The sequence below is a fragment of the Spermophilus citellus genome, assembly GCF_964194105.1.
Source record: "Spermophilus citellus genome assembly, chromosome: 1".
NCBI classification, from domain to species: Eukaryota; Metazoa; Chordata; class Mammalia; order Rodentia; family Sciuridae; genus Spermophilus; species Spermophilus citellus.
In genome coordinates, this window is record NC_138182.1 from 175,548,003 (window position 1) to 175,560,536 (window position 12,534).

The 12,534-nt window shown below is 33.3% G+C and overlaps 1 protein-coding gene across 1 annotated transcript in view; it reads right to left on the reverse strand.

Moving 5' to 3' along the window:
• The window catches only part of LOC308646759 (uncharacterized protein), a 546,497-nt gene that overhangs the window by 191,137 nt on the left and 342,826 nt on the right, over positions 1–12,534 (reverse strand). The window lies entirely within an intron of this gene.

The window sequence follows — 12,534 nt, forward strand, 5'->3', positions numbered from 1 at the left end:
TTGAACCATAAACATAGAATTAAAAAGAAGAGACAAAATGGGATGCAGATTTTTAAGTGCTTTTTAGAAATACTCCTCAAGTTCCAGCAGAAAGGCATTTTGTGGATCAATGGGCAACTGTGGTCTGAGAACACTGTCTTCTTAGACCCATGTCCCAACTTCAGAGGATATTCAGGCTTGTCACTCAGGTCAGCAGGGAAATAAGGACCAAAGCCATGTCTCTCCATGTGCTGGGATATGAGTTTTACTCAGACTACATTTTGATGAATTAGGAAAATGTAAATTCTTCAGTTAATCTCTTAATTAACATAATCATCAGTATGAATTCCCATCCTCTGGATTAAAGGAAAGCATTTTGGTTTACATAATTTAAACATTACGATGCTAAAATAACCCTTATCAAATATAATAATTGGGTTCTTATAATTTTCAACTAGTTGGGGTTAAAATTTTAATCTTTTATGATTTCTATCACTCTTACCTCTTTCCTTTATCAATATTTGATGGTTGTGCAAGAGAATGTGAACCTTACCATACGTTCATTACAATGAACATGAGGAGATCCTTCTGTGCAAAGCGTATCTCTGTACTGTCTTGGGGTTCCTATGACCTCTAGGACAATAACCTCTTTCCACTTTGATGCTCCTTGCTTTGCTGACGTTTAAACTAGGTATAATTCCCGAAGGGCTCTGTTTGCTTTTCCCTTTCCATCCTCACATACACCCTTTTTTCCCTCTTTTTCTATCTTCCTATGTCTCTGGTCAACTTGGCAAAGATGAGGGACAGTTGGAGAGATGATTCCTTCTATAGTCCCAAACAGGCACATTTATATATCAGATAGAGGGATTAGTACACACTCTCTTCTGCCTCTTTGTTCCACTATTCCTTACATATTGCAAGATCAAAATATAGGATTTCCACCACCCTCCTCCAGCCTGGTAAGGCTCTACCTTATATCAAACTTCTGGTTGGCCTGGCTAGTTACTGTCATGCCAATGGATGAAATAAATACATTGCCATAGGTAGGGAAGAAGGGAATACTCAGGGGAAAAAAACATCTTCCCAGACTATCATCTTGCTATAAATCCTATTTTGATTGTCTGAAGCAAAAGATTCTTTCTCTCTGCAGTCCACCTGTAACAATCTGAATCCATCACTCCCATCTGCCTCCCCACCTCAAGACTAATAGATACCTCTAACTGGCAGGGACAAGTTCATAAAAATATAATGTAAAACAAATTTTATTAATATCTCTCAAACTATTCTCCTTGTTGACTTTTGCATTCTTCTGGTGGAGGAAGAACCTCCCATGGAGCTCTCTCTCCATCTGTTTATTCTCTTCTGATGCCATCTCACTTTTTATCCAAACATCTCTTCCAGGCCTCTGAGAGCTGGAAGCAGTAGTCCTGCTGTGAAGCTATCACTCAACACCAGCCATAATGCAGTGGTGACCCAGGTGATCTTGGTAAAAATATTCTTGCACAGCAGCTCTGACCTTGGTTCATTTTGTATGCTCTGGGATTTTTAGACTAATTTAAATTTCAAATGCCAGCTTAGAAATAGAACGACAAAGTAAAAAAAAAAATACACACACACAGGTTAAATCAACAAACCAGCTGACTGTGGTGGTGCACAAAAATACCATTTGGAGAGAGACAACGATTTTGAGTGATATTGATCCTGCTTCTTTTCTGAAGATACATCTGTGGACAAATAGCCTTGGCCAAAAGTTATTTGTGATAAACTTTGACCACACAGATTTTTCTGGGTGTCTGTTCTTTGCAGGTTTTCATATCCAGAAAGTGGGAATGTGAATGGATGGGACAGAGCAAAATGTTCTGTTAGTCCTCAGAAAGCCCAAGAATGATCACTCTTGAACTTCTCACTTCAACTCACAATTTACCTATGAAGGGTCTCTTTTTGGCAATTTATGTTGTCAAATATTCAAGGTTCTATTAGATGTAAGTAAAACAGGGATGTACAAACGAGTCTCTTTCTTTAAAAGTTATGTAAGCTAACTGGGTTAGACCATTCAATACATAATTATCTAAATCCAAAGCAGTGCCATGGGAGACATACCCCAAAATAACCCAACAGCAGAGAGAGAGGAGAGACCAAGTGAAACTAGAGTCACAGGGATAGGCTTCAAGAAGATCACTTCCAGGTGATCTTTGAGGAGCTAGAGAATTTCAACAAGCAGAAAGAACAAAGAGGACATGGTCACACATGGTAGGCAAAACCTCTACTGCTGAGCTAAACTCCAAACCCAAGGTCCAAATGTTCAAACACAATCAGTTATAACTCCATGAAGTGTGTTGTAGAAAGCAGGTAGAAAAGGATGCTAAGACAAGAAAAATAGCTTGGGTTAGATTAACAGGTGCCTTGAATATCTGACAGTTTGAACTTTATTTTGCAAACCACTGGGAGTTTAACAGGGTTTCAAGCAGGAAGAGAGCTTGATCTTGAAGCAGGGATATAAATATAAGTCAATGAATTTTTTTTTAAATTAGAGAAATAAGTTATTATAGCAAAGACAAGAAAATGTATTCTCTCTATATGTATGAATTGCAATTTTAGTTTATATTCTGAAGTTAAAAGTTTTTTAAAAAAATACTAAAATAAAACAATTTTCAAAGAGTATCATTGATGCTTTTCACAGCAGTCTTTGAAATGATCATTCTTGAATTGTTACCTCACCCCACCTCACCCCAAAAAAGGAAAGAAAATAAAGAAAAAGGAAAACTGCACATAAAATAATTTTATGGCAAGAGGTTTTTTTTGTTTCAATTTTAGTAAAAGATCCAGAACTTGGCTCATGAAGTGTGCCTTTCATTCTTAGACAAATTGGGCATTGGAAGAGCAAAGTTGAGAATGGTGAGAAAAAAAATGATAGACTGGAAAAAATTGAGACAATTGGCCAAATACTAGACCCAAGAGACTCATGCTGTTTATTTTTTTTAAATTATTTAATCATAACATCTTGTGCATGGCAAGCTGGCATGAGCTGATTTACAATGTTTTTCTACTTAAAAAATTGAGCAGACACACCTGGCAACACACTCAAGTTGGCCTTGGTGGGCCGCTCAGAATGGGATCTGTAGGTGGTGCAGCTAAGGATTTTCAGGTGTGCAGTCCTCCCATTCAAAAGGTCTGGGGAGTGGGATGAGTTCATGGAAGGAATTCATCAGTGTTTGTATGTGTTGAATTTCTCACACTAAAGTGGGTACCTCTCAAACTTTGTGTGTAATAATAGCCATCCTTTTCCCCTGAGACTGGCTAATTTACTTCTTATTTGAGACACAATTCATTTTTAGAGCTGAACAAATAGCTAGATGAAGCAGGAAAAGGACTTGCAAACAGCATGCATCTGCAGATGGCAAATATTAAGTTGGGAAAAGCTTCTTTACTGATGCCTGCATAACCTTATAGAACCCACCTGTGTGTGTAGTTGGGCTACATACCTATAGAAGTTTTAAATTTGTCATGGATTTTTTCCCTGTTGCTTTATCTTCTTGGCGATGCAGTGAGCTCAGAAGGGAAGATGAATCTAAGATGCTAAGTAACTTTTTGAGGTCACATGACAGTAGAACCAAAGAACTCAAGCCTCTGAATCCTAATTCTGAGTTTTCTCATTGCATGATGTACAACCAGCTGCATTTGGTTCCTGAAGGACAATGTATGAATAGTCCTCATACCATAGTCCACCCTCCCTCCCCCTCCCTCTCCCTCCTTCCTGTCTGCTGGTCTAAGCTTGAAATAGCAGCCCTTCCACATAGGACTAACACAGAGGGTCATAGTTTTCAGTATCAAGTTATTTTCCCCTACTTCTAAATTTATCAACTTTGCTATAAGATACAGAAACCATTTGAATGATGTCCCTTAGGAATGGGGAGGTGGCAGGGATTATTTCCTTGCAATGATTTTCCAAAATATCAGAGTTTCTCCAAGGGACCAATAAAGATCACTGAGTAAACATGACTGTGCTCTGAGTTAGGCATTAGTTATTGTATGTAGATATTTTAGCCCACTCTCCCTAAGGTCACTATCTATCAGAGGAAACATATGCTCTTGATTTGTTACTTGGGGGCTGGTATGAAAAGTTCATCCTTTTTTGCACACATGAATGTTTTTCCTCAAATAATTCCATTCTTCTAAAGCTCTATTTTTTGTATCATTGGGGTGTAAATTGAGATAATGAACATCATCTGTAGTAAATGTGGAATAATTCACTACTCCAAGATTAGATTGGATAATATTTAGTTTGGATTGGACTCATACCTGAATCTTAGGAAGTTTTGAATTTGATTCAAACTTATTAATTTTGGCTGGTATAAATTAGGATACAAGCCATTGTTAGCGACCTTTAAAAATCATTATTTTGTACACTTGGCTACAATCACAGCTAATGGATATTAAGAAATAAAAAGGTTTTGTTCTTTTTTTTTTTCAAAAAATTTCTGGTTTGCAAAGGCAATAACAGCCATGTGCTTGTTAGGGTGCATGCTTGAAAAATTTGAAAGTTCAAAGTAAGAAAATAACTTGTATGCACAACTCTGTACAATAAACTTAGAAACATGAGTCATTCTTGAAATATATGGTCTTAGATTACCAATTTATGTAAAATGAGGAAAATATAAGGCAAAGGAATCCAGCTTCATCAGATATCGTCTCTCTTCTCTTTCCATGCCTCCTCTTTGGGTTTTGTCTCCTCAATTAATTCTCCATCTGCACCAGGTGTTAAGGAAATCTTTTATTGATATGGTTTTGAAGGCTGCTGGACCCTATATTTTTACACTTGTTATACTAGTTTTGACACCTGTAATTCTAGTTAATTCTTTCTAAAATAGAAACACTTGGTGCATTGACATTTTAACTACCATGGTGGCTGAAGCCCACAGCCAGCCTGGTCTCACTTGGGATCAGGGACTGTTTGGAACTTCCCTGATGTGTAACTTTAGATAATTCCTGAACTGCTACCTGGATAAGCCTCCAAGAATGCTTTCTCTGTAGTCAGAAATCATATTAAACTTGGAGAGGTGCTCTTCCTTTTGCATCACTTATTGCACAGTGAAATAATCTTCTTCTTTTATTGATGTGTGCCTCTTCCCTCTAGAATGTAAAATCCATGAGTTTATCTATCTTGTCTGTCTCTTTATTCCCAGCTTCTAAAACATTGCCCACCTCAATAGATGCTTATTGACACTTGTTGAATGGAAGAAGGGATGAAGAACAATCAGAATAAAATGTGTGATATTTAGGGAGTAGAAAAAAAGGAGAAAGGGAAGAAAACTATATTTTAAGTGAATTACTCATTACAATTGATCAATTCCTTTGGACAATATCTTACTTCATATTTCTATGGCTATCATTTTCAAAACTATTAAAATCACTTGTTTATACTTCTATAAGAGTATATTCTCTCTCTCATCTTTACAATCAGATTTGTCTATTTTGCTATATGTTTTATTGCTTTTTAGTAGTGTTATTACTTTACATTAAAAAGAAATAAGTAAGACAAGGTCTTACTGTTTTGGCAGGTTGGCCTCAAACTCCTGGACTCCAGCCCCATGAATAGTTAGGATTACAGGTGTGCACCACAGTGTGGCTTTCATTAATCTAAATAAACATACTTTAACTGTTGGTATGCATGATTGATCATTATCAATAATTTTAATATGGAGAGAATTTATGCCCAATTTTGTACTTAGCATTATATGTTTTAATGGATATTGGACTTTTGGCTTTCAGACTCATTTCAAGAGGAAAGTTTTTGCCATTCTGCTTTTGGCTTTTATTGTTTTTTGTGTTTTGAGACTTCAGTCCTTTTAAATTTATTGAGACTTGTTAAATGGCATAGCATATTGTCTGGAGAATATTTCATGTGCATTTGAGAAGATATGTCTTTTGCTGCTTTTGGAGCTGGTCACATTATGGATGTCAAATAGGTCAAGTCAGTTATAGTGTTATGCAAGCTGTCTGTACCTTTGCTGATTTTCTGTCTACTTGTTCTTCCATTTTTGAGAATGGAAATTGAAATCTCTATTATTGTTGAATGGGCTATTTGTCCTTTATGTTCCATCATTCTTTGCTTCATGAATTATGGGGCTTTATTGCCACATATGTGTCACTTATAATTGTTCTAGTTTCCTGATACATTGACCCTTTTGCCATTACGAAATGATATCATTTCCAGTAAGATTTCTCATCTCAAAGTCTATGTTGTCTGATATGAACATAGCCAATTTTGCTCTTTTAGTGTTACTGTTTGCATGGTATATTTTTCCATCCCTTTATTTTTAATGTTTGAATCTAAGGTGTTACTTAATCCATTCACATCTAATGTAATTATTGATTTGATTGTATTTGTCATTTTTCTATTTGTATTCTAGGTGTCCTGAATCTATTTCTCAGTTCCTCTTTTACTCTTTTCTTCTGTGTTAAATATTTTTCAATGTACTATTTTAGTTCTTTTGTTACTTTTCTCAATATGTTCTTTTCTTATTATTTTCTCAAGGAATTACTGTTTGTACCTTAAATCAATGCTTCAAATCAATGGTAACTTAATACCAGTAAAATATGGAGGTATGCTCTAATGAAGTTTCATTTGCTCCCCCTCCTTTATGTTAATATTGTCAAATATATCTTTATATGTTGCAAACCCAGTTAATAAAGTTTTATGATAACTTTTTTATTCAATAATCTTTTAAATCAATTAAGAGAAGAAAAGAAAAAGCATGTAAATTTACTGTCTTTTATATTTACCTATAAAATTACTTTCACTAATACTTTTTTTCAGGTAGATTCGAGATAACCAGATGGTATCATTTTCATTTTGTGAAAGGAACTCTTTTTAATATTTCTTGAAAAATGCATCTGCTGGCAACAGATTCTCTCAGGCTCTTGCACCTTCATTTTTTTAAATTAAACTTTTTAATCTTGATATAACTATAGGTTCACTAACAGAATAACAGAGATTTCAAGTACCCTTTACCCAGTGTCCCACAAGTATCATCTTGTACAGTACCAGAACCAGGATATTGATGTGAATATGCCAAAATACAAAACATTTCATCATTGCAAGAATTCCTCACATTACACTTTTATAACCAAACATCCTTTCTTTCCACTTTTACATCCTCCTCCTTCATCTGTGGTAGCTGCAAATCTGCCCTATAGTTCTATTTTTTTTTAAATTCCAAGAACATTATACAAATGGAATAATATAGGATGTATGTTTTTGAGATTACTTTTTCATTCAACATAATTTCCTTAAGATTCATCCAAGTATTGCATGTATAAATAGTATGTTCCTTTTTATTCCTGAGTAGCATGTTAAGGTTATGGATGTACTCCAGTTGAACCACTCATATGATAAATGATGTTGAGGTTTCTTGTTTTTTACTATTATGAATAAAACTGCCATAAACATTTGTGTACAGGTGTGAGTAGAAAATAAGTAATTATTTCTCTTGCATAAATATCCTAGAGTACAATTGCTTGGATTGATGTTTAGTTTGTGTGTTGGAAAGGGAAACTTGCCTTTTTCAATTTTAATTGTGTATATTTTATTATTTTAAATCACTGTAAAAATATTTAAGACAAATTCAGAATCTCTAATATTGTATAAGTATTGCACAAACCATTCTAATGTCTTTAGTATGAACACTAAAACAAATAATAGAAACAACATTAGTATGTTAAGAGATAGAAAGTAGAAAAAAATATAAAATGGGACATCAAAAGTTCAACATGTAGGGAATAGAATGAAAGTGTTGGGTTTTTATTAGTATATTCTCTCTCTCTCTTATCTTTACAATCAGATTGTATTGCCATAGTTTCAAAATAGTTTATAACCTAGAGAAGTTTTTTGTAAGCCTCCTGGTAATGGTAATGACAAAGCAAGAATCTACAATTAACACACCAAAAATAAGAAGTAATCCAACCACACTACTGGGGAAAATCACTTAATGAAAAATAAAGACTGTAGGAAGGAAGGAAGGAAGGAAGGAAGGATGGAAGGAAGGAAGGAAGGAAGTAAGGAAGGAAAGAAATGAACTAATAAATAAGTATCAAAATGGAGTTAAGAAGACATTATATATCAGAAATCACCTTAAGTATAAATAGATTAAAGCCTCCAATTATAAGTCATAGAGGAACTGAATAAACAGAACAAGACCCAATGATATGCTACCTACAAGGCATTTCACCTAGGAGATACGTAGGCGGAAAGTGTAAGAAATACCACTTAAAAATGGAACCCAAAAGAAAGCAGGAGAAGCTATATATACTTACATCACATAATGTAGACATTAAATCAAAAGCAATAAAAGGTGACAAAGATGTCATTTTATAATAATGGGATCAATTTGGTAATAGAAAATAGCCATTCTAACATGGAATGCATCTAATATGGAAGCACCAATAAATAAGCAAATAGCAATAGACCTAAAGGGAGATGCAGACTCATAATAATAGGGGACTTTAACATCACAATTTCTGCAATGAACAGATCATCCAGATAGAAATATCAACAAAGAAACAGTCGAGTTCAAAGGCACCTTATTCCATTGGACATAACAGACATCTACAGAAAACGCTCTCCAGCAATAGCACATAAAACTTGCTCCAAACCTATAGTATGTGACAAAATAAATCTCAACAAACTTACAAAAAGTTAAAATTATATGAAGTATCTTCACTGACCACATTGCAATAAAACCAGAAATCAATAACAAGAAAAACTTCTGAAACTAAACAAATATGTGGAACCTACACAATGTACTCCCAAATAAATAAATGATCTAGGAAGACATTAAAAAGCAAATTAAATAATTTCTTTCTTTTTTGAAGGGTGGGGTGCTGGGATTGAACCCAGTGTGCTGACTCACTGAGCCACATCCCCAGCCCTTTTCATTTTATTTTACTTTATTTATTTATTTTGAGACAGGATCCCACGAAATTTTTTAGGGCCTTCCTAAATTGCTGAGGCTGGCCTTGAACTTATGATTGTTCCTCCTGCCTCAGCCTCCCAAGTCACTGAGATTACAGACATAAGCCACCACGTGAAGGTAAACATTTTCTTGAAATGAATAAAAATGGAAACACAATATACAAAAACCTATGGGATACAACAAAAACAGGACTTAGAGGGATGTTTTAACAATCAATACCAATATAAAAAGAAGGGAAAAAAACACAGAAAGATCTCAAATAAAAAGCTCATGGCTATAAGTCAAATTACTAAAAACACAATTGCAAACCAAATCCAAAATTAGTAGAAGGAAAAAATAATAATAAAGCTCAGAGTAGACAAAATGACATAAAGACAAAAAAAATCTATAGAAGATCAACAAAATTAAAAGTTAATCCTTCAAAAAGATAAAATTGGCAAGCCTTTTGCAAAAGTAAGGAGAAAAACTGAAGGAAAAGCAGAAAAGAAAAGGAAAACATTACAACTGACACTACAGAAATACAAAGATCATTAGAGATTATTATGAACAACTCTATGCCAACAAATTTAGTAACATAGATAAAGTGGGAAAATTATCAAGATTTAATTATGAATAAAACTACAAGCTAATATCTTTGATAAATATAGGTACAAAAATCTTTAATAAAAATCCTTTGCAAACCGAATCCAACAGCACATTAAAAACGATCAAGGGTGAATCATGTCAGGGATGCAAGGGTGGTTCAACATAAGCAAATCAAAAAATGCCAAACACCACATCAACAGAATGAAGAACAAAAACCATTAGTTATCTCAATAGATATGGAAAAAAGCATTTGATAAAGTTCAATATTCGCTCATAATAAAAACTCTGAGAAAATTAGGTATAGAAAAAAACATAGCACAATGTAATAAAGGCTTATGTAACTATCCAATATCATACTAAATGGAAAAGCAGAATCTTCCTCTCTAAAATCTGGAACTATCTTTTTAAATAAATGACAGTGGAATTCATTACAATTCATAATACACATATAAAGCGCAATTTTTCATATCTCTGATTGTATATGAAGTATATTCACAGCAATTTGTGGCTTCATACATGTACTTTGGATAATGATGTCCATCACATTCCACCATCATTGCTAAGTAAACAAGAATGCCTCCTCCCACCACTTTGTATTCAACATAGTGCTGGAATTTTCTGCAAGAGAAATTAGGCAAGAAAAAAAAATAAAGAGCATCTAAATTAGAAAGAAGTTAAATTGTCACTGCTTGCAGTTGACATGGTTTCATATAGAAAAAATTCAAAAGATTATACCAAAAAGTTTTTAGAACTAATAACTGAATTCTGCAAAGTTCCTGGATACAAAACATACAAAAATGAGTAGAATTTTTATATGCCAAGAGCAAATTATCTGAGAGAAATTAAGAAAGTTATTCCACTTACCATAGTTACCCCAAAATTTACATACAAATAAGCTAACCCAATGAAATTTTTACAATGAAAACATAAAACATTGATGAAAGAAATTGAAGAGGACACAAAGAAATGGAGACATTCAGTGTTCATGGATTGAAAGAAACAGTATAATTTAATTGCCCACACTATCCAAAGTGATCTATAGCTTTATACAATTTTTATCAAAATAATAATGATATTTCTCATAGAACTAGAAAAAGCAATCCTAAAATTAATATAGAATTTTTAGATTTTTTTAAATCCAAAAAAGAAAAAGTAATTTTGTGCAAAAAGAAAAGAACAGGAGCCATTACACTACCTGACTTCGAACACAATACAAAACTATCCTAATTAAAACAGTACAGTATTGGTATAAAGAGAGATGCAATAAAACAGAATTGAGAGCCTAGAATTAAACCCACATGTCTACAGTCAACTAATCTTCAATGAAGAAACTAAAAATATGTGTTGGAGTAAAGATTGTCTTTTTCAATAAATGCTACTGAACAAATTAGATATCCAAATGCAAAAATCGAAACTAGAAACTTACATCTTACCAGTTATAAAAATCAACTTAAATTGATTTTTATAACTGGTAAGATATAAATATAAGACCTGAAAACATAAAAATGCTAGGAGAAACATAGGGGAAATACTTTACAACATTGGAATGGGCAAGAAATTTTTTTGCATTATACTCCAAAACTACAAGAAACAAAAGTAAAAATTGACAAGTGACATTTCACTAATCAAAAAATCATTTTCATGGCAAACAATCAACAGAATAAAGAGACAAAATACAGAATGGGAGTAAATATTTGCAAACTATGCATATGATGAGGGTTAATAACCAAAATACATAAGGAGCTAAAATAACTCACTAGCAAAAATGAAAAAAAAAATAACCCAACAATAAAATAGAAAGTAGATCAAAATAGACATTTTTCCAAGGAAGATATAGAAATGGCTAACGGGTACATGAAAATAACATTACTTACCATTAGAAAAATGCAAATTAAAACCACAACGAGCTATTACTGCACCCCGGTAAGAATGGCTATTGTCAAAAAGACAAAAAAAAAATATATATATATATATATATATATATATATATATAAATAAAATGCTGGAGAGGATGTAGAGAATAGAGAACTCTTGTACACTGTTAGTGTGACTATAAATTAGTATGATCATTATACAAAACAGTGTGGAGGTACTTCAAAAAATTAAAAATAGGACTATGTCATAATTCAGAAAAACCACTATTGGGTACATATCAAAAGGAACATGAAATCAATCTGTCAAAGAGACATCTGCACTCCCATATTCAATGCAGCACTATTCACAATAGTCAAAAAATGAAAACAACCTAAGTGTCCTTCAGCTGATGAATAAAGAAAATGTGTATATACACAATGGAATATGATTCAGCCATTAAAAGAAGGAAAACCTGTCATTTGTGACATTGATAGAACTGGAGGTCATTGTAAGTGAAATAAGCCAGGCACAGATGGACAAGTACCACATGATCTCACTTACATGTGGAATTTTAAACAGCTAATCTCATAGACATTGAGGGTAGTATGGCAGTTACTAAGAAGCTGGGGTACCACAGGGAAAGAGGGATGAGGAGAGGTTGACCAGTGGATCCTAAGTTATATTTAGACAGGAGTAAGAAGATCTGGTTGTTCTATTGCACAGTAAGGTGCTTATAGGTAATGCCAATGTACAGTTTATTTTTAGAAAACCTTACAAGAAAGAATTTTGAATGTTTTTACCATAAAGAGCTGATAAATACTTGAGAAGATAGGTTGACCTTGATTTAAATATTACACAATGTATGCATATATAAAAATATCACATACCCATCAACATATTTTTGTATATTAATTAGAATCGAAATTAAATGTTTAAAATAAATATATGTTGAAACACTATATAATTTAACAGGCATAATTAATATTCTATCAAAAGCACAGTAATAATAGATGCTCTAATTTGGGTTAAATGAATACCTATTCATTGTTATCTTTACTCAATAAGATTTTACTCAATAAGGACTTTACTCAATAAGATTCAGCTGTTTATTGTTAGCAGATGTTATCTACCTGTGGTATGGAGG